Source organism: Staurois parvus, unplaced genomic scaffold (assembly GCF_062004578.1).
Source record: "Staurois parvus isolate SC_StPar_1 unplaced genomic scaffold, SC_StPar_1.0 ptg000096l, whole genome shotgun sequence".
Taxonomy (NCBI): domain Eukaryota; kingdom Metazoa; phylum Chordata; class Amphibia; order Anura; family Ranidae; genus Staurois; species Staurois parvus.
The window spans coordinates 7,721,889-7,746,346 of NW_028317892.1; positions in this window are offsets into that span (position 1 = coordinate 7,721,889).

Here is a 24,458-nt window from a genome sequence, read left to right on the forward strand (position 1 = left end):
GTAGGGAGGTTAAATGTGGAATGGAATGGATAGTCCAACTGTGTCTGGGGGTTTCTGTTTTATAGTGCATACAAAGTTGCTAGAAGGCTAGAAAATGTCCTAGGCAGAAAGTTTGGATCAGGTCCAGGAGTACAATAGAAGTTGTTTCTTTCCTGCTCTCTCTAATTGAATCTCCTTACAGTCCATGTGAATAAATAAAGTGAATAAGAGGGAGGAGCTGGGTCAGTCCAGGCTCAAATTTGTTTGTAAATTAAGCTTGAATTACCAACTAACTAAACAACAGGGTTTTTTTTTTCTGCAAAGTGGTAAACTCCCTTTTTGGGAAAGTAAATATTGTTCATGCGCAACAAAACCCAAGTACAAAAAAATCATTTTTATAATATTATAATATGAAGTTTGTGAAGTAAATTATATTAAAAGGAAAATAAAGTTTTGGGTGATGTATCAATAGACCTTCACCCTTGATTCACACTAGATCCGTTTTGCGGGCTGCGGTATGGCACAACAGGCCATTCACTTGAATGGGCTGCCATGCCTAGCAAAATGCCAGGAAAAGGTCCTTGCACCTTTCCAGAAATTGCAGGCTGCACTGGGAGCCACACTACAGTGTGTTTTCCAGTGCTGGTGCGATTTCCAGTGTGGGCAGCGTGCCATTAAGACAAATGGCACCAGCCCGCTGGTCCCGCATTTTGTGTGTGGGTAGTTGCAGCTGTGGGATGAAGGACTAGTGTGAACAGAGGGTTAGACTGTTAAGCAGCCCATAGACTAGTCTTTTTTTTTCTTCCACCAGCAGGTTGAAAAAAAAAAAAAAAAACTGAATCCCCCATCCACACACTCGATGTGAAAGGGGTATCCTCTTTGTTGAGCTGTTGTATTCTGGCAGAGGGGACACCTCCTGCCACCAGAATACACTGGTCAGCACTTCCAGCTTTAGTGCTGATTGAGAGGGGAAAATCTGACAGACTAGCTGTCTACCGATCGACTTCTGTACAACCAGCTTGCCTATACATGGATCGAAGTTTGGCTTGCCCCTGCTGAATTTCAGTCCATGTATGGCGAGCCTAAGTCTACTTCCAAAATTTGAGGATAGTTAAATGGGACACATTTACCAGTAGGGGTGATATCCTATACTCATATGTTTTCTCACCTATGTTCTTACAATGCAGAAGTTAAAAAAAGAAGATCCATGGGTGTATTATAGCTACTCATTTTAAATAATCTGCTCCATCAACTGTTTCAAACACGCAAAACTGCAGCTTAAAGGATAAGTTAAACTTTTTTAACATATTGTAACGTATTCAGGGTGCAATATGTTACTATTGCAGCAGCCCCTGCACCCTCCCCCAATCCACCGTTGTGACAGCAAACCAGGGGTTCCTCTCCCTGCACCTACTGTCAGAATTTAAATTTTTAATTTTAAAACACTCAACCGCATGGGGCTCTGCCCACTTGGCCATGTCATTGATTCACAGATTTATGTGAATGGGAGATCTGTAAGTACCGACAGCCTTTGCGACTGTCGGTTTGTAGTTCTCAGTGAACTATTTTTGTAACCTTATGAGGAATGAAGTACTACCTTGCTAACATTTGTTAGCTAGATTCTTGAATTATGGTAGGCATTGAAACTGTGCTTAAACAAAAATATTTCCTCTATTTCTGTTTAGATAATTGAATCTTCAATTCCTTTTTCTATTGTGCACAGTATTTCGAGAGCGAGTTTGTACCTACAAATACATTTCAATCTGAGGCTTCCATTTGCAATGTTTTTAGTCACACATTAAAATTAGGCTCCTTTGATAACAGTCATGACTGTGTTCTGGCTAATTTGTTTTTTGTATATTTAAGAAATGCATCTTCTGGTTGTTATAAATTGCTTGAGCAGCCTTGCTCTGTTTCCGTGTTAAAAAGGGTTCTTATAAAAGAGCTTCTAATGGGTTTCGAGACTTTCTGAAGGGCCATGGATAACATTCTGAATGTCTACTCTCTGCTAAACAGCTGTGCTAAACTGAACTCTAAAGCTGGCCATAGATCAATAGAACATTGTTTGAAAAATAGTTCAAAATGCAAGATCGTTCAACTTTCTAATGTTAGTTTCAAAATGCAAAGATTTATGTTAAAAAAACCAAACCGACATGTCAGAATTTTGTAGTGCCAATGAACAATTTTTAAAGCGTGAGTAGTGGAATTGCTTGGGAATAAAACGAATGAGCATGTGAAACTGATCAACACAAAATGTACCTTTTATGTTGTAAATGAAACTACAATATGTCATCAAATAGGGGAAAACATTTGTATCAATGATGGCGTAATCACATGCTCATTCAACAGCTCTTTATTAAATGTGAACAAATTTTCAACCGATTTTCTACCCATCTATGGCCAGCCTAAATCAAATAAAATCCATACAGTGTTCTTAGTGCCAATTCTGACAATATTGATCCTTTTCATGAAAATGAAAGGCTAGTTTGCACCTTTTCTGCTTCTGTAATTGCCATTTGAAGAGTGAGGCTGGTAATCACAGTTATAACCTATAGGAATTTAGAAGGTGTAAGATGGACAAAGTCAAGATATGGATATTAGGACTATTTTGGGGATGTAGCTCACTCATGAATTCATTCGCAAGCAAATTCACAAGCTGCCCAATGTATGTATAACATAAAGTTAGCCTTTACCAGTTGATGTGGGAATGAGATTTACAAAAACTGAAAGTCTAAAAACTGATTTATACTGAGGTAGCATATATGCAGTTGCTCCAAGTACAGAGCACTTTACTCATGCTAAGTAAATGCACACATTTTAGGTAATATGAGAAGCTAGAAAAGATTTGGTCATGTGGTCCAAATAAAAATAAAACAGCAAAAGTTTGCAAGTTATTGTAGAAGAGAAAAAGGGAAATTCCTCTAAGAATATATTTAAAATGCATTGTCAGCTGATTAACAAAATGCATAAAGAAAGCATGAATAGTAAGTAAGAACATTTAAAACAAATTCAAACTGATGACAACAAATCATATTGGCCCAAGTGCTAACAGCAACCCTATAAATAGGATTAGAGTAATCCTTTAGGCATCAGACTTAGCTCTACCACAGACTTTGATTAATGATCACCAAGAAAAGACAATAATGCTTTGTGATAAATGCAGAAATCAAAAGCATAGCCCAATATTTCACTAGTATATGCACTAGTATATATCTTATTAGTTTTTGAGCTCCATTACTGAATATGAGTAGCTTTTATTAATAAACAAAATACTGTATATAATATCAGAAATTGATGACCCCTTTATCAAACAAACTGTTATCACTGAAAAAAAGCTTGTTATTCATTAGGCTGCCCATACATTATACAATATTCTTGGATTTTTGGTTTAGATTTATCAAAAACCATATAATATGAGGTCAAACCTAACAACACTTTCAATTGTATCCAATTAGGCAGGCTCTTGCACTACATAGTTGAAGGTAAATCTAAAGGAAACTGGGCAGAAATTGGACAGAAAATTGTATAGTGTATGGCCAGCCTAAGTTTCTGATCCTAATTAAATTTAAAAATAAGCCAGATGAGGTACCTATCATTGAATGTTAGCGTTCAACAACCTGTTTCTGCTAAAATCATGGTGATTACTTATCTGATGGATGACCTCTGGAATTATGGTTACTGAAGTTTTGTTTCCTTAGTCACCCCTTACCTCCAGCTTGCTTACTGCACAATAAAAGAACAGCAGAATAATGTCATACATGTGATGTCCCCGTCTGGGAGTATGTCTATAGTATTAGACCACCATCTCTGTGAAAAATAATACAGCCCTGATCATCTAGGAATGCTAAGCTTTCCTTTCAGTCTCAACTGTGCAGAGAATGTAGAAAAAGCTAATGTGAAAAATGATTTAGGTGTTTCTGCTAGCTGTATTTATTTAAAATGCATTTATTTTTTAGTGAATATGCAGGATATCTGCATTGTTTAAATATTTTTTTGATGTTCAGTTTTCTTTTCTATCAAAGCAAAGTAACATTTCAACTTCAGAAGTTACAGACTGTAGAGAAGTGTACAAACATGTTTGTAAGTCAAACTTTATTCCTCCTATGAATGCATTGGATGTCTACATAGATCAATACAAAGTGAGGTGATGTACTATACTAACTTGCCCAGGCTCAAAGTCTAGACCAGCATTAAATAAGCTTGTTACTGGAACCATTGTTCACTACCTGTCAATGTCACATTCCCCCTGTTGCGTTTTTGCATAAAGTAAGACATTTCCTCATACCTGGAGATAGCAGCAGCAGAGACAAAATGACATTGTAGCAAGTATTCCTTGCAGAACAGATCCCGAGCCACAGGCAATAAATCAAAGGTACAGTGAAAAGACCAGATAGGAATTGTAATGAGGACTAGGCCTTTATACCTATATACTTTCTGCACTAAATTATTCCATACCAATCTCACTTTCACTTATAAATTATATGTAATGAATAATGAGTGGGATGTGGGTTCTTTGACACTGTCCTTATACTATTAGAACAGCTCTTGTTGTGTATAATGAGTTTGAAAATTGTTTTGAAAATTACATTTTATTAAGATGAAACATAACTTAGATGTGAGTGTTGTAGGCAGTCGTTAAATAGCTGAACATATACTGTATGTGTGCTCCTACAACCCATCATGCTCCAAAGTCCATACAGATCTAACACGCAGTCCACGTGCATGAAGGGTAACTTAAACCCTTCCAGTTGAGTTCCAGCTGGAAAAAAAAAAAAGTCAGCAGCTACAAAAACTATAGCTGCTGACTTTTAAAATACAGCCACTTACCTGTCCCTCAGTCCAGTGATGTCCTCACCATGGCTGGTTTCACTGGCCATCTTCTCTCCCCGGTGCCAGCATCGTTAGTGTGGACACCCAGCTGTGACAGCTTGCGGCTTCACAGCCGCTTGCCCACTGCGCATGAGGGAAAAGTGCTGCGCTTTGTGAATGGCCCCATAGTCTTCTGGGAACTGTCACGTGTCCCAGAAGACTACAAGAAGGGAGGGGGTGGACAACTTCCACTTCCAATCGCCTTAGGCGATCGCAGCAGAAGTGGGAGCTGATACCTGTCAAAGTAAAATATAGAATGTAAGGTAAATACTAGAGATGAGCGAATTATTCAAAAATTCGGTTCGGCTGATTCGCCGAATTCGCCGATTAAATTCGCTTCGTGCCGAATATATTCGCTGCGAATTTAACTTATAAAAAGGGTGTTTCTAGGCTTCAGAGAGCCTTTATATTAGTGCAGAACACTGTACCTTTAATTTAAATGCCCTTGGAGTCTGCTGGGGAAGAGAAATAATACTGTCAGTCAGTATGACATGCAGATGAGTGCCGTCGATCTTAGAATCACCGTACACTTCACTCATTTGGGCAGTCACGGGGCCAAAACCAGAGTGTGGAGCCACAGTGTGGCGGTAGAGGCAGCAGCAATGGGAGGCCATACAGCACCCTATGACAAAATGGAACCCACCAGCAGTGTGAGGAGACCTGAAAGTGGCACATGGCAGAGTGTGGCGATGGAGACAGCAGCAATGGGAGGCCGTACAGGGACCCATGACACACTCTGGACCTGGCAGCAGCATGAGGAGGCGGTACAGGGGCCCATGACAGATTACGGGCCTGGCAGCAGCATGAGGAGTCGGTACGGGGGCCCATGGCAGATTACGGGCCTGGCAGCAGCATGAGGAGGCGGTACAGGGGCCCATGGCAGAGTGGCGGAGCGTAAGCAGCTAAAATTGAAGGCCATACAGAGGCCTATGTTAAAAAGTCCCCCCAGCAGCAGCGTGGGGAGACGACTATCAAGAGTCCAATGGCAGAGTGGCGGAGCAGAAGCAGCTTCAATTGAAGGCCATACACAGGACTAGTTTAAAAAGCGGAAGCCGTCAGCAGCGTGAGCAGACGACAGAGGCACATGGCGCAGGGTGGCGGTGGAGGCAGCAGTATTCGGAAGCCATACACAGGCCTAGGTTAAAAAGCGGAAGCCGTCAGCAGCGTGAGCAGACGACAGAGGCACATGGCGCAGGGTGGCGGTGGAGGCAGCAGCAATGGAAGGCCATACAGCACCCTATCACAAAATGGAACCCACCAACAGTGTAAGGAGACCTGAAAGTGGCACATGGCGCAGGGTGGCGGTGGAGGCAGCAGTATTCGGAAGACATACACAGGACTAGTTTAAAAAGCGGAAGCCGTCAGCAGTGTGAGCAGACGACAGAGGCACATGGCGCAGGGTGGCGGTGGAGGCAGCAGTATTCGGAAGCCATACACAGGCCTAGGTTAAAAAGCGGAAGCCGTCAGCAGCGTGAGCAGACGACAGAGACACATGGCGCAGGGTGGCGGTGGATGCAGCAGTATTCGGAAGACAAACACAGGCCTCGGTTAAAAAGCGGAAGCCGTCAGCAGCGTGAGCAGACGACAGAGGCACATGGCGCAGGGTGGCGGTGGAGGCAGCAGCAATGAAAGGCCATACAGCACCCTATCACAAAATGGAACCCACCAACAGTGTAAGGAGACCTGAAAGTGGCACATGGCGCAGGGTGGCGGTGGAGGCAGCAGTATTCGGAAGACATACACAGGACTAGTTTAAAAAGCGGAAGCCGTCAGCAGCATGAGCAGACGACAGAGGCACATGGCGCAGGGTGGCGGTGGAGGCAGCAGCAATGGAAGGCCATACAGCACCCTATCACAAAATGGAACCCACCAACAGTATAAGGAGACCTGAAAGTGGCACATGGCGCAGGGTGGCGGTGGAGGCAGCAGTATTCGGAAGACATACACAGGACTAGTTTAAAAAGCGGAAGCCGTCAGCAGCGTGAGCAGACGACAGAGGCACATGGCGCAGGGTGGCGGTGGAGGCAGCAGTATTCGGAAGCCATACACAGGCCTAGGTTAAAAAGCGGAAGCCGTCAGCAGCGTGAGCAGACGACAGAGGCACATGGCGCAGGGTGGCGGTGGAGGCAGCAGTATTCGGAAGCCATACACAGGCCAAGGTTAAAAAGCGGAAGCCGTCAGCAGCGTGAGCAGACGACAGAGGCACATGGCGCAGTTTGGCGGTGGAGGCAGCAGTATTCGGAAGCCATACACAGGCCTAGGTTTAAAACTGGAACCCAGCAGCGTGACCGCTGGATGACACCGGGAGCACTGGCCTCTGGCTGCGACTAGTGCTGCCTCGACCCCTTCCTCTGCTGCCACGTCTGCTCGCTCCTGAAACATTGCCTCCTCTGCCACTCCTCTGCGTGTTGTCTGACATACTCTTTAATTCAATAAGCACCCCAAAAATAAAACCGGATTTAACTCTTTGAACGTACAATAGTGGTTGTGAAGCAGAAAGTCAGTTTATTTAGCACAATCGGTCAATTGCAGCTTGCCGTTGGCTGGAAACTGTACGTTTATGTCACTGGAATGCACTAATCACCCAAAAAATATTACCGCCACCCGGCGTGTAAATGGATCTAACTCTTTGAACGTACAATAGTGGTTGTGAAGCAGAAAGTCAGTTTATTTAGCACAATCGGTCAATTGCAGCTTGCCGTTGGCTGGAAACTGTACGTTTATGTCACTGGAATGCACTAATCACCCCAAAAATATTACCGCCCGGCGTGTAAATGGATCTAACTCTTTGAACGTACAATAGTGGTTGTGAAGCAGAAAGTCAGTTTATTGTACACAATCGGTCAATTGCAGCTTGCCGTTGGCTGGAAACTGTACGTTTGTGTCACTGGAATGCACTAATCACCCAAAAAATATTACCGCCACCCGGCGTGTATATGGATTTACCTCTTTGAACGTACAATAGTGGTTGTGAAGCAGAAAGTCAGTTTATTTAGCACAATCGGTCAATTGCAGCTTGCCGTTGGCTGGAAACTGTACGTTTCTGTCACTGGAATGCACTAATCACCCAAAAAATATTACCGCCACCCGGCGTGTAAATGGATCTAACTCTTTGAACGTACAATAGTGGTTGTGAAGCAGAAAGTCAGTTTATTTAGCACAATCGGTCAATTGCAGCTTGCCGTTGGCTGGAAACTGTACGTTTGTGTCACTGGAATGCACTAATCACCCAAAAAATATTACCGCCAGCCGGCGTGTAAATGGATTTAACTCTTTGAACGTACAATAGTGGTTGTGAAGCAGAAAGTCAGTTTATTTTGCACAAATCGGCAAACTGCAGCACCAACTGTGCACGACAGCCACCAAAAAAAAAAAGGGTGTATGTCACTTTAAATTTTTGATTCTTTGATAGCTGTGGCCCTGAGTAACGATTCTGTGTCCCTGAGTAACGATTCTGTGTCCCTGAGTAACGATTCTGTGTCCCTGAGTAACGATTCTGTGGCCCTAAAGTCTCTGTGGCCCTAACTCTGTCCCTTAATACAGACAGGTCTGTCTCTCTTGAATGACCGGAGGCTAATGGAGAATTCTAAGATGGCCGCGATTTATAGCTCCACCATTACACAGTGCTGGCTGGCTGCTGATTGGCTAATGCAATCACATGTCATGATTCATGACTCATGAATGCATTATGGGTCAGCGCGCCTTGTCTGCGCGCCTTCCCAGAGATCCCCGCCCCATCTTCTCTGTCCATTTTCTCCTGTCGCCACACATGTCGCCGCCATTTTTGGGAAAATTCGATTCGTGCATCCGAATTTTTCCAATCTTCGGATTTGTCGCGAATCGAATTTTTCCAAATCTTCAGAACGAATTCCACTTCGTCACGTTCGATTCGCTCATCTCTAGTAAATACCACAAAAGTCAATTTTAGTGATTTTACTTATCTCATGTGTTTTGCAGTATTTATCTCACTATTTTGACAAATGTGCGGTATTTACCTCACATTCAATATTTTATTTTGATTTATTATTATTGATGAGCGAATCGAACCAGGCGAAGTGGAATTCGTTTCGAATTTCAGGAAAGTTTCCATTTAGGATACAGATACACTTTTTGCTGTACTGGAATTCTTCTTCTTCTTCTTCTTCTTCTTCTTCTTCTGAAGAAGAAGAAGAAGTAGGATGAAAATAAGAAGAATTCCAAGCCGGCAAAAAGTGTATCTGCAGAGCTCCGCTAAGTGTATCTGCAGAGCTCCGCTAAGAAATAGCGGAGCTCTGCAGATACACTTTTTGCTGGCTTGGAATTCTCCTTCTTCTCATCCTTCTTCTCATCCTTCTTCTTCTTCTCATCCTTCTCCTTCTTCTCATCCTCCTTCTCATCCTTCTTCTCATCCTTCTTCTCATCCTTCTCCTTCTTCTCATCCTTCTTCTCATCCTTCTCCTCATCCTTCTCCTCATCCTTCTCCTCATCCTTCTCCTCATCCTTCTCCTCATCCTTCTCCTTCTTCTCATCCTTCTCCTTCTTCTCATCCTTCTCCTCATCCTTCTCCTTCTCCTCATCCTTCTCCTTCTCCTCATCCTTCTCCTTCTCCTCATCCTTCTCCCTCTTCTCATCCTTCTCCCTCTTCTCATCCTTCTCCTTCTTCTCATCCTTCTCCTTCTTCTCATCCTTCTCCTTCTCCTTCTCCATCTCCAAGGGCATTTAAATTAAAGGTACAGTGTTCTGCACTAATATAAAGGCTCTCTGAAGCCTAGAAACCCTTTTTATAAGTTAAATTCGCAGCGAATAAATTCGCATCGAATCGAATTTCTCCCGCAAATTCGGCGAATCGGCCGAATCGAATTTTTGAATAATTCGCTCATCTCTAATTATTATTATTATTGTAATACAGGATTTATATAGCGCCAACAGTTTTTGCAGTGCTTTACAAAATGAAGGCAGATATTACAGTTACAATACAATTTGGTACAAGAGGAAACAGAGGGCCCTGCTTGTTAGAGCTTATAATCTAGGAGGAAGGGTTGAGTGACACAAAAGGTCATAGCTGTGGGCGATGAGCTGATGGAGGAAAAAAAAGGCAGTTTACTAGTTAGAAGCAGGATAGGCTTCTTTAAAGAGAAAGGTTTTCAGGGATCATCATTGGAGTAGGGAGTTCCACAGGATAGGAGAAGCTCGGGAGAAGTTCTGGAGGTGAGTATGGGAGGAGGTGACATGGGAACTAGAGAGCAGAAGGTCTTGGGAGGATCGAAGAGAGCGGTTTGGTTGATATTTAGAGACCAGATTGGTGATGTAGCTGGGGGCTGAGTTGTGGATGGCTTTGTAAGTTGTTAGTATTTTACATTTTTGATGAATTGAAGCTTTTATTAGCTCATGCAATATTTTTGAAAAAGTAGTCACGTGACCTTCATATTGCATGTGGTAACCTTTAGTGAATTGACTCTACAGTCTGTTACTGCCAGCCATTAGGAATGGGAAACTCTACCAAAATTTAGCTGGCTTGACGAGACAGACAATTGCAATAAGTACATACATTCTGGTGCACACTAATGGTTGTGTAGCAGCTATGTTAGTCCCACATGTTTCTAAAATTCCCCAAGCCACTCAATGAGGGGAACTCTTATGCAGTCACCTTTCTCTCTGCACACAGACACATAAACACAACAGACAAAAAATTCCTGTTGCTGGCAATAAGAACTGTCCCTGTCTATGCGAGATACAATAGATACCACCACAGACAAAGACATTTGGAGCCTAACATCATCTTCTCTCTGTGCAACCAGACTTTTGCAGAAGATTTTCTGATCATGCAATGCATGGAATGTGAGTTGAGTTACATTTTTCAGAATTTTGAAGACTGGAATAATAAATTTGTATCAGGTATCAGGGGCTAGTTGAAAACTTTACACCTAGTGTCTGCTAATTTGGGATGCAGATGCATCAGCTGGTGTTCAGTGAGAAACACACAGGTTCTAAATGACACCCTCCCACAATGTGATGATATACATTTGGCCTCTCTTCAACACTATATTGTTAAAATCATGGCGAACTTGTACTGTGATTTTTTAAATCACAGCGCAAGTCTTAGCTGGATTATGACATACATACAAGGAAATAGACTCTGCAGCTTTTCTCAGTACAACATTGTACTTGTAGCAGGTGTTTTTGTTCTTAAATATAAAAAGAACAAGGACTGAAAGCTGTATCAATAATGTAAATAAATAACAACTGCATTCAAAGGATTCTATCAATGTGGGAATATGAAAGTGAATTTTAACCTATTTTTAAAGATGTCACAAAAGAAAAAAAATCTATCCAATGGGACATAGGCAAAAACAATACCACATTGTCAAGACCTCGGACATAGCTTTTATTGCTGCCCATGCCTTCTTGCCCCAGTATCAACTTTACCCACAATTTCTTGTTCTGATGCCTGAGAGAAGAAAATCTCCCAATATGGGGGATGACAGAGACAAAAACCTTAGGAAAATGAATTGTGAGAGTGTTAGGCTTTAGCCTTCATCTGCCAGAGCTGTTTTTGTTTTTTGAACATTTGTTTAAAAATCATTTTAGGCCTGAAGATTACTTAACCCCCCCCCCCCAAGATAAAAAACACTAGATATTTTCTGAAAGCAGAAGCCCTGTAGAATAACATTTTTTATGTAACATAATATTAGTGCAATGGTTTATTAAATGCAAATTGTTACAAAAAATACACAAAAGATAATTTTATAGAAATATATTACCCAATTTTTTTGATAAAATATAAAAGAAGATTGTATGCAGATTAAATAGCTACCCAACCTCTCAAGCCTCAAGGTTTGTGGGTGTGACCTTGAATTAGCAACAAACTTCAATGCCCTGCATTTCACAGATCATCAGTTTAGAATTGGCCTAAAATTATTGCTCTCACTGTGGAATGTAACATATGTAACACAATTAACATTTACATGTGTTTTCACTAAAATTTAATTTTTAGCATATAGGGGAACAAAAGGCCCTATGAGATAATATTTTGAGTACTCTTTATTGAGACATCAAGGGTTTTAGACCCCTGATGTCTCACCTGCCTTCAACTAAAGTTAAGGAAATGCAGATAAGGGAAAGTGATAGCAGAACCAGGAAGTGATGTAATACATGCCATTTCTGGGTTCGTACTAGGTAGGAAAGTTCAGTGAATACACATTCCCTGGCCTCCTTCCCCTCTACCCTGTTGTACCTGCAATGCAGAAAAGAGCACGGAGCTCAGGAAACATGGCAAGGGTGCGTGCAGGAGGGACAGGGAAACAAGTGTACTGATAGTGTGTGATAGTGATCAGGCAGCTGTACATCCACCAGATCACTGTCATCTGACAGCCAACAAATTGGCTTGTCAGATTTACACACATTACCTGCTGGAGTCCCAAAGTGTGAGTAAACCCTTCACTTCTGCTAACATACAGTCATGGCCGAAATTGTTGGCACCCTTGATATTTCTCCAGGAAATCATGTATTTCTCACGAAACGTATTGCATTAACACATGTTTTGCTATACACATGTTTATTCCCTTTGTGTGTATTGGGACAAAACAAAAAAAGGGAGGAAAGAAAGCAAATTCGACATAATGTCACACAAACCTCCAAAAATGGGCTGGACAAAAGTATTGGCACCCTTTCACAACTGCGGATAAATAAGAATGTTACAAGCATGTGATGCTCCTGTAAACTCACCTGGGGCAAGTAACAGGTGTGGGCAATATAGAAATCACACCTGAAAGCAGATAAAAAGGAGAGACGTTCACTTAACCTTTGCATTGTGTGTCTGTCTGTGCCACACTAAGCATGGACAACAGAAAGAGGAGACGAGAACTGTCTGAGGACCTGAGAACCAAAATTGTGGCAAAATATCAACAATCTCAAGGTTACAAGTCCATCTCCAGAGAACTAGATTTGCCTTTGTCCACAGTGCGCAACATTATCAAGAAGTTTGCAACCCATGGCACTGTAGCTAATCTCCCTGGTCGTGGACGGATGAGGAAAATTGATGAAAGATTGCAACGCAGAATAGTCCGGATGGTGGATAAGCAGCCCCAAACATGTTCCAAAGACATTCAAGCTGTCCTGCAGGCTCAGGGAGCATCAGTGTCAGCGCGAACTATCCGTCGACATTTAAATGAAATGAAACGCTATGGCAGGAGACCCAGGAGGACCCCACTGCTGACACAGAGACATAAAAAAGCAAGACTACAGTTTGCCAAAATGTACTTGAGTAAGCCAAAAGCCTTCTGGGAAAACGTCTTGTGGACAGATGAGACCAAGATAGAGCTTTTCGGTAAAGCACATCATTCTACTGTTTACCGAAAACGGAATGAGGCCTACAAAGAACAAAACACAGTACCTACGGTAAAATATGGTGGAGGTTCAATGATGTTTTGGGGTTGTTTTGCTGCCTCTGGCACTGGGTGCCTTGACTGTGTGCAAGGCATCATGAAATCTGAGGATTACCAAAGGATTTTGGGTCGCACTGTAGGGCCCAGTGTCAGAAAGCTGGGTTTGCGTCCAAGATCCTGGGTCTTCCAGCAGGACAATGACCCCAAACATACGTCAAAAAGCACTCAGAAATGGATGGCAAAGAAGCGCTGGAGAGTTCTGAAGTGGCCAGCAATGAGCCCAGATCTAAATCCCATTGAACACCTGTGGAGAGATCTTAAAATTGCTGTTGGGAAAAGGTGTCCTTCCAATAAGAGAGACCTGGAGCTGTTTGCAAAGGAAGAGTGGTCCAAAATTCCGGGTGAGAGGTGTCAGAAGCTTATTGATGGTTATAGGAAGCGACTGATTTCAGTTATGTTTTCCAAAGGGTGTGCAACCAAATATTAAGTTAAGGGTGCCAATACTTTTGTCCAGCCCATTTTTGGGGTTTTGTGTGACATTATGTCATATTTGCTTTTCTGCCTCTGTTTTATATTTGTTCCAATACATACAAAGGGAATAAACATGTGTATAGCAAAACATGTGTTAATGCAATACCTTTTTTGTGTGAAATACTTGATTTTCAGGAAAAATATCAAGGGTGCCAACAATTTCGGCCATGACTGTATGGCATTCATGGGTGGCAGAAAACGTGTTAAATGATAAGACTGAAGCCCAGAGATTCTTTTCCAGTGTCTTTACCTAAAGTATTTGTACAGCTAGAATTTTTTTCTAGTTTATTATAGAGTGGGGAATGATAAGAACTCCTGTTGGGTTTCCTTACATTTGGAGCACCATTACAGAGATTTACCCTCACTTCCTGTCCTTCTGACAACAGTTTTGCCAGACAAAAAGTTATGGAAAATATGCAACAGGTACACATACATAAATAAAAATCCTACAGGTGTTCTAGCCTTTCCCTACTCTGCTAATGAAAAGCATTTTTATTTCCATCTGTAGTTCCCTACATTTCCTGTCTGGTCAAACATTCTCAGCAGGACAGTGAGCCTGGATAAAATCTGTTTAACCACTTGCCGCCCAGCCACCGCATTAAAACAGTCCTGCCATAAGTCGCTGATCGCCGCCATATGTCGCTGATCGCCGCCATTATTAGTATAAATAAAAATTAAAAATCCCAGTATCTTTCCCGCCATTTGGAAACACTATAACTTTCATGTAAACCAATTAATTTACACGTATTGGGATTTTTTTTTAGCAAAGACATGTCGCAGAATGCATTTTGGATGAAATTTGTGACAAAATTTGATTTTTTAATTTTTTTTACTGGACATGTTTTATAGCAAAAAGTCCAAAATATAGTTTTTTTTTCTCAAAATTGTCAGCCTTTTTTTTTTATAGAGCAAAAAATTAAAACCGCACAGGCGATCAAATACCACCGAAAGAAAGCTCAATTTGTGGGAAAAAAGGATGTAAATTAAATTTGGGTGCAGTGTTGCATGACTGCGCAATTGTCAGTTAAAGTATCGCAGCTCTGTAACACAAACCTCTTCTGTAACCGCTTCCTGACCACCCTACAGCAGAAATACTGCTACAGGGCGGCATGGGTACGCAAAATCACATACATATATATATACGTGATTTGCGCTCCCGTGGTTTTCACGCCCCTCCCAGATAGCATCAGATTGCCCGTCAGTACACCAGTCATCACATTTAACCCCTTGATTGCCAGGAGCACGCTCATGTACAATAAACCTCCATTGCTAGTATAGTGTCTGAACGGGTCATTATCTTTCATCAGGTCAGCACTATACCAGCGTTCACATTAGTATAGCGTCCCCAAAAATGCAGCGTTAGCGGGATCAGCCCCTGCACCTGCCAACACCTGCGTTAAGCCCCTACGCTTACCCCCCCTTCTCCCCCAGCAAGTGCAGTGTCAGTAGGTCACTGTCACTTGATACATTGCACACAAAACTGCAGTGTTTGCAGAATCAGGCCTGATCTCTGTTAGCACTTGCCGGTAAATTTTGATGACTCTCATATGCAGCAGAGTGCCAGTACTAGTGCCGCTCTACCTTTTGGTGAACTGTCGAGTGAGTACCAGCGGTCTAGTACATCATGGTCTTTCACATACCTCCTTGATTTTTGGAGCTGTTTTTCACGGAATATCTGTATGCGTTGATTGTGGATCAAAGCAGTTTATATGCACAACAATTTATTGCCGCCAACCCAAATTCAAACTTTGCCAGACCATTCGCATGGAAACTCATTACGGTTTCAAATTTACATTTTTTTGGGGCCTAACCCTCAACATGGGCATTACTAAAAGAAATGAATTGCGGTTGTATTGGTCCACAGACCCGATTCATCATGTGCCGTGTTCTCTGCTGCCATGGCCAGGCATAGAAATGAGAGTATAATGTGTTTTATGCATTTCAGCGACAATACACTCTGTCATCCTCGGGGTAACACTGAATTTAACCGGCTCCACAAAATTCAGCCCCTCGCAAATCACCTTAACCTAAAATTTGCAGATGTCTATACTCCCCAGCAAAACATCTGCATTGATGAGTCCCTTATTAATTTTTCTGGCCGCCTTGCATTCAAACAATTTCTCCCCTGCCAGCGTGCCAGATATGGGGTCAAGATGTAGAAGACCTGTGAGAGGACAACAGGCTATACTTATAAGTTTTGGATTTACGAGGGAAAAGATAGTCACGTGGAGCCCGCCCGGATGCCCAGACTACATGGGGAGCAGTGGCAAGATAGTTTGGGACTTGGTGTCATCATTTCTCCATATGGGGTACCACTTATACGTGGACAATTCCACGGCCTTCTCGGGCAGTCCCGTGCCATCAGGGGAACCTGAGAATGCAGCCGGTGTTTCTGCCAGCTGACCATAGAGCTGATTGGAGACCAGAATGGTGCCAATCATCTCTATAGTCTAAGAATTCGGAAGCTACAAGCATTTCATCACTTCAGTTTCGCAGGATATAAACAGCGCCATTTGTAAATTGGGAAAGCATCTGATCACACCGATTTTGGTTTGATTAGATAATGTAAGGGCAGAGGAGATAACTAGAGTCTGATAGACCCCAGATTTCTCAAAAAAGAATATATGACAATGCCCATTGAAGTTTTAGGGGTTATTTGCATTCCCTGTTATAGCATTAAAAGTGATTAAAAAAAAAAAAAAAAAAAATGAAAGGTACAATGTAAAAATAATAAAAAAAAAATCAAAATAACTAAAGAAAAAAGAAAAAAAGAAAAAAAAGAAAATGCCCCTCCCATGCGCGCACACCTGTGTGCACAAGCCTTGACCCTGTGCTGTTATGTAAACAGCGGTTGCACCATGCATGTGAGGTATTGCCGTGAACGTCAGATCAAGGGCAGTAATTCTAACACTAGACCTCCTCTGTAAATCTAAAATGGTGGCTTTTAAAGAGCTGCCTATGGATATTAAAAATGTTTGCAGTTTGTCACCATTGAACGGGGCATGCGCAGTTTTAAAGCATGTCATGTTTGGTATCTATTTACTCAGCATACCATTATCTGTTATATTTTACCAAACAATTGGCCAATATATTATGTTTTTGTGCATTAAAAGTAAAAAAAGTGTATTTTTTTTTTTAAATTGCTTTTGAAAAATCGCTGCACGAGTACTATGTGCCATAAAAAATTGTAGTACCCACCATTTTATTCACTAGGGTGTCTCCTTTAAAAAAAATATAATGTTTGGGGGTTTAAATTAATTTCCTAGCAAAAAATACTGATTTTTTTCATGTGAACAAAAAGGCTTGGTCTTCAGGTGGTTAGAAGAGTGAATGATGTGTGGCATAAACTTCTAATGCTGGGCATAAAACGCCCCCACCCCCCAAAATGACCCCTTTTTGGAAAGTAGTCACCCCAAACTATTTGCTGAGAGGAATGTTGAATCAATAGAAGAATTTATTTTTTTACCACAAGTTTTTGGAAAATGACAAAAATAAATATATATTTTTTTTTACACAAAATTGTCAATTAAATGATTTACTGCTCACACATGCCATGGTTATATGTGGAATTACTCCCCAAAATAGATTTTGCTACTTCTTCCAAGTATGGGGGTACCACATGTGAGAGACTTTTTGGCAGTCTAGCCAAGCACAGGACCCCAAAATCCAATAAGCACCTTCAGGCTTTTAAAGGGCTTTATTTCCTCATTACATTACACCTCATTACCCCCCCCAAATTACCCCTTTATGGAAAGTAGACGCCCCAAGGAATTTGATAAAAAGCACGGTAAGTATTTTGCAGATCTCAATGTTGCCACAAGTTTTTGGAAAATGAAGAAAAAAAAACAAAAACATATTTTTAAAATTTTTTTTCTATTTGAAAACCCTGTGAGAAAAAAATGAGACCTGCAAAATACTCACCATGCCTCTTTTTAAATTCCTTGGGGTGTCTACTTTCCGGAAAGGGGTCATTTGGGGGGGGGGGGGGGGTTTGGGGCTATCCTGGCATGTCAGGGCCTTCGAAACTGTGATAGGTAGTGAGGAAGTGTAATGAGGAAGTTACGCACCTTCAGGCTTTCAAAGTGGTCATTGGATTTCAGGCTCCTGTATGTGGCTAGGCTCCCAAAAAGTCTCACACATGTGGTATCCCCATACTCAGTAGAAGTAGCAGAATGTATTTTGGGGTGTAATTCCACATATACCCATGGCTTGTGCGAGAAATAAATCATTTAAATGACAACTTCGTGTAAAAAAAAAAGTTTTTGTCATTTTTCAGAAACTTGTGGGAAAAAAATAAATCTTCCATGGACTCAATATGCCTCTCAGCAGATAGGTTAGGGTGTCTAATTTCCGAAAAGGGGTCATTTGAGGGTGTTTGTAGTATTCTGGTATTTTAGCACCTCAAGAAATGTGATAAGCAGTCAAAGTAAAAGCTGTGTAAATTCCATTATCTATACCATAGTTTGTAGACGCTATAACTTTCACAAAAAGCAATCAATATACACTTATTGGGATTTTTTTAACCAAAAACATGTAGCAGAATACATTTTGGCCTAAATTTATGATGAAATTTTAGTTTTTTTAGATATTTTTTATGACCAAAATGAGAAAATATTGTTTATTTCGAAAAAAAATGTTTTTCTTCAAAATTTTTCTGGTTATAGCGCCAAAAATAAAAAGTGCACAGGTGATCAAATACCACCAAAGGAATGCTCTATTTGTGTTAAAAAAAGGACATAAATTTCATTTATGTACCGTATTGCATGACCGTGCAATTGTCCGTTAAACTAGCGCAGCGCTGTATAGCAAAAAAATTTCATAAATTGCAGTATCTATACCATAGTTTGTAGACGCTATAACTTTCACAAAAAGCAATCAATATACACTTATTGGGATTTTTTTTACCAAATACATTTTGGCCTAAATTTATAACTAACTTTGAGTTTACTATATATTTTTTATAGCTGAAAGTAAAAAATATAATTTTTCTTCAAAATATTTGGTCTTATTTTGTTTATAGTGCGAAATATAAAAAGCACACAGGTGATCAAATACCACCGAAAGAAAGCTCTATTTGTGTGAAAAAAAGGACGTAAATTTAGTTTAGGTGCAGCATTGCAGGGCCATGCAATTATCAGTTGAATTAGTGCAGCGCCGAGTAGCAAAAAGAGGCCTGGTCATTAAGGGGGGTAAATCCTCAGGAGCTCAAGTGGTTAATGGATCCTCATATAGCAGGAAGAAAAACCTAGAAGTTGTTCTAGTCTTTCGATTATCTATCTAAATCTAAGAAACATGTTTCGGATGGACATATATAGTCCTTTAAATGATTTGTATTCAGTATGATGCTCAGATCTGACTGGACTCTACATAACTATTCTTGCAACTCTGCAGCACACACGTTCTAATGCCCTTACATTTAACATCTCTCACTGGACAGGATGACCTCAAAGTCAGTGCAGGCAAAAGCAATGGATCCTGTTTGCAAAGTCAATGACTTCTTTTTTTTCTTTACAGTAGAAAATGTACCAGTTAGCAACTCTACTTTTACCATCTAGAAAATGAAAAAAAAAATGACTGCAAGAATCATTAACAGCAGAATACCAACACATAGAATGCACAGTTGGAATCATTCCATTTAGATACGTTGTGCTTCTAAAAGCACTCTATCAATGGCAATATACATTTTTTGATGTTTGCTAAGCTTGATTCGTGCATTGTTTACATCCCTAATTACTTCTCTTTGTAAGCATAAGCATCTGAGATTATACCATCATATATTTTACTGTATAATGTACCATATATATATATATATATATATATATATATATATATTTTTTTTTTTTTTTTTTTTTTTCATACAAGTATATTTCCATTTAAACGGATGAGAGCAGAGTTGAACAATCACCTTAGAAATAAACTCATGTAAAGTGTAAGTGATCCAGTTGTACTTATAAAATACCACATGCAAGCAAGCCATTAGGGATGATGGAATACCTAACTCCTCCGTTCACCTCTTCTGTAAGCCTTCAAGCATTTGTCAGGTACTTTTGCAGCTAATATACTATTATGCAAAGTACTCTTTTTGAACAACCAGTTTCTGGTAATCCCTGTGCTCTCAATTACCATAACATTTTATATTTGACAAGTTATATTCTGTGCTTGTTTGTCTGTTTTTTACTATAGTGAGAATGAAATGATTTAGTTTTTTTTCTGAAATATCACTTTTATGAAACATGACTTAAAGTGTAACTCTACTTTTGTTGACAACCATACAAGCTCTTATATATGAACAAATTTATATTTATGTTTTCCTTGGTTCTGAAGAAAATTCATACTTGCCTCAGCATGTTACTTCTCATGCTGGTTTCTAAATTAGAGCACCTGCCTTTATTACCAACAGCTGATCAGCTTCAGTGCTGTAATAAAAAAGCTGCAGTCATATAGGTATGCAATTGCACCAGAAAGTATCCCAACAAAAACTGAAATCCTATTCCAGGGAATGCTTGTGATTTGATTGCAGCTAATTGTAGTCTTTTGGAAAAATTAGTGAGCTAATCAGCATTAATTTGATAGATGCTTACATGTCATTCAACATGCCAACAATACATTATATTTTTTCCAGCATCAAATATTTTGTGGTGATGTCTATCTACATATCTACTTTACTCATCATTTACTCTAAAGACTCATCAGCACCACAATTACACCATTGTCCCAGATTATTTCTACCGAAGGCGATTTCAAAATAATATTATGCTTTAAAACCTCTACACTGTCTATACTACATTTCCTGTGCTACTCCTTGTTGTGAAATTTTTGCTATGATTATACAGGCTCTATTAGACAGGGGATCACTTCACCAAATAGTGCCAGTTGATAATTATAGCACCTAGAACCCATTGCCACTCAGTACATTGACCCCCTCCAGTGTGCAGTGAGAAAGCCCTGCATGCAGAGACTTTTAAATGCTGGGCCTGAACTAGGTTTAGTGCAGCAAGTCATAGTTTTGAACTGCTACACTAAACCTAGATCTAACCCTTGACAAACCATAGTCCTAAAACTAGCCTCAACCAAATCAAGCCCTTGCCCCAAACAAATCCTTCACCACAGTTCCACGTCTTATGCTAGTTCTGGCCCTAACCCTTAATCTGAACTTAGACTTGTAGAAGTTTGTTAATTCTTTTTTTGTTTTAAGAACGCTTGTTTGATTTTCTAGTCATTAGTGGTATGAAATCGATGTTCATTTTTAACCCCAATTACAAGAATATTCTCAGCAGCAAGATGGAAAGTTTTACCAAACAACTCTAACAGTGAACGTGGTTTTAATTCAGGAAAGTCCATTCACTCCAAAATCAATTGCAAATGGTTTTTGAAGTACTTTTGAATAACATTCATCAAGTCATTAAGTCATCAAGTCATTCATACAAATTTGAAAATCTACTAGCGTGTGGCTATCTATCCTAACTATTTTCTAACTCTCATTTTATTCATAAATAGCAGCTACCGACATGCAGTATATGAAAAGATCTACCAGACCTTGTTTATCAGAGTTTTAATAAAAGAAGGTGTTCCATCTCAAAGACCAGACCATAGCTGATGCACACCTAAACCTTCTGCACCTTCAGTGATCCAGCTTGGAGATGGAGTCAATACAGTTATTTTGTGCACTCTTTGGTATACTCATCAGCACCAGGGTTTTTTTTTTAGAAAGGGGGACAGTTTTTGCCTCCCCTCTTAAAACTCCTGAATATTGCTACAGCACTGTACTGGGTTGGTACTGTTCATGAGGAAAAGGGATCACATTTCTTTTTTTGTATATTGAAAAGGAATACAAGAGATTAGCCAACTGCCAAATTGACTGACATACAGGATCGAGCCGTGAATCAGGAAAACTGAATGACGAGAGCAGAGGCGGACTGACAACTCATGGGGCTCCCGAGCAATAGGGGATCATGGGGCCCCTGTGTCCTTGCCCAAACTCAAAAAAGCCTATGAAAAAGGTACCAGGGGCATCTCATGGGGCCCCTTACTAACCCCGAGCCCTCGGGCAGTGCCCGAGTTTCCAAATGGTCAGTATAATTAATTCCATTATAATTCTAATGACGTTGAGACTTAAAATCCTCAAACCAAGTTAAACTAGGTTGATTTCCTGACTTTGACACAGTTGCTGTGTCTCATGACTGTTGAGTGATTAACGTCATAGCTGGTATTACTTTTTAACCTTACAAAACATGTAACAGAACTTATTTTTCTTAGGGAAAAAACAAATATGTCAATACAGTGGCTTGGAAGCCAATCTTCTTTGTTTAATATATCAGATGAGCAGAAACAATACCAACCAAATTAGGGAAGACAGGTAGTGAAAATAGAACTGGCTGAAGAAATGACAGCTATCATTTGCAGGCTGAGCAAATGCTTCTATTTTGAGTGAACTATTTTTGTAGATCAATCATGCATAAACAAGCAAGCTACACACATAACAAGAAAGTTAATTAGAAATGTGTGCTTCTTCAGATCAGATTGTTTCCTGCTGAGCATTACAAAACTGACTGAAACCACCATAACCAACAGAAAGGAAAAAACATAAGCGTATCTACGTTATGAGGTAGTGCCAGATTTAGTCTTACTTCTATTTGCAAGGGTAAAATCCCTAAATATAGTTCAGAAATCTGGGCCATGCAGGAGAAAAGTGTAATGTCAGATGAAGAAATGTAGACTTAGAATAGCTAAATGAAAAGGTGTAGAAAAGCTGTGAAAGGGAAAGCAAAAGAGCCCTGAAATTATTGTGTATGAAGTGTAGTTACATGTAGTAAGTATATATTTAAAAAACAAGCTATTAGCTAATGTCTACTGGCACAGTTAATCCTAAAGTATATATTCTAATACAGAGGGCATTCATATTAAAGTGTTACTAAATCCAGGACCCTGCATTCACTCTATCTGGTCTCCCTCAGTACACAGAACATGGAAATTCAATTATTTTAGTAAACAGAAACTGCTAAATATCTTTTCTCATAGGCAATATATAGAGTTTTCATTCCTCTCTGACTGTCCAATGAGGCTGCATGACCCCTGACCTTCTGTCCGGACAATGCTGATTGGCCCTGTGCTAATCACATGCACCCTTCAAAAAAAAAAAAAAACCTCTCTAGCAATACACATAAAACTGAGCATGTACAGAGCGTCTCCTAGCAGAGGGATTGGGGACAGTAAATGGGGAGGATTAGAGAAGACAGGATCAAACAGACTTTTTACATAATGCAGAGGAATAACCCTTTAAGTTTCACAGTGAGTATAACAAGCATGCTTTACTGCATATACAGACTGATTTATTGTTGTAGTTTTAGTATCACTTTAATGCTAAATAAGATAAAGTTCTTTGCTGGTCAGCCAGTAAATCTACAGCCATGCTTTCAGTAACAGCCGAATGCTACAAAGAGATAGAAAAGTAATGATGGTCTTAACACCCCCCTGTTTGGTTCGCAGTCGAACATTCGAACCGAAGGTTCGACAGCGAACTTCAAACAGAGACAATTCACTAAGTGGTATCATATCACATCTGAGTATATGGTAAGATACCACACAGCTACTAAAATACCTCATGAGTTATATTATTAAGTCATGCGGTATTTTAGTAGTGAAATCATTCTTTAATGTTTCAGCTGTCAGCAGGGTTCCCCGCTGACAGCTGAATGTTAAAAGAATTGCCGGATTGCTCAGCAATTACATTTTTTTCAGGCCTGGTATGGATTTTGGGGGGCCCCCCGTGCCATTTTTGAAAATATTTTGGTGTGGGCCCCCCCAAATCCATACCAGGCCCTTATCTGAGCATGCAGCCCGGCAGGTCAGGAAAGGGGGGGGGCAAGCGATTCAGGTCACATGCCCTCAACATGGGGGGGTGCTTTGGGGCAAGGTGGATCCCCCCCTACAAAGTACCTTGTCCCCATGTTGATGAGGACAAGGGTCTCCTTCCGACGATCATGGCCGGTGGTTGTGGGGATCTGTGGGTGGGGGGCTTATCGGAATCTGGAAGCCCCTTTAACAAGAGGGCCCCCAGATCCTGCCCCCCTTCCTATGTGAATGAAAATGGGGTACATGGTACCGCTACCCATTCACAAAAAAAGTGTAGTGGAAAAATGTCTGATAAGTCCTTTATTAAAAATACAAATTAAACAAATGTTCCTGAAGTAGATCCAACATCAATCACAATGCCTGCCACCACTGCAGACCCAAAAAAAGAAAAAAAAAAAACCTGCTCCGCTCTTGATGCTGGTTTCCGCTGTCTGACAGCTGTGATGGGATGACAGTTCTTAAATACTGTGATGACATCACAAGGAGGCGGGGTCCTGCCTGCCCCCTTATGAGGTCATCATGCACTGTGATTGGCCAAAGCATTGTACCTGAGCTATGGTCAGGTGCATTGCTTTGGCCAATCACAATGCACTATAGTGCGCTGTGGGCGAACAGCCCATTGAATGCCCTTACTGTTCATGAGTTCGCCGAACACACGAATGGCCGATGTTTGAGTCGAACTTATGTTTGACTCAAACATCTAGCCCATCTCTATAGAAAAGCAATGTGAATGACAGTTGTATCTGTTAGAACAGCATGCTCAGTTTGTTGGCAATTAGTACTGGCATTAGATACAATGTTCTCAAATTTTTCTTGACCTGCTGAAGAAGAATTTGAAAATTAAATTTTATGTTCCCATTTACT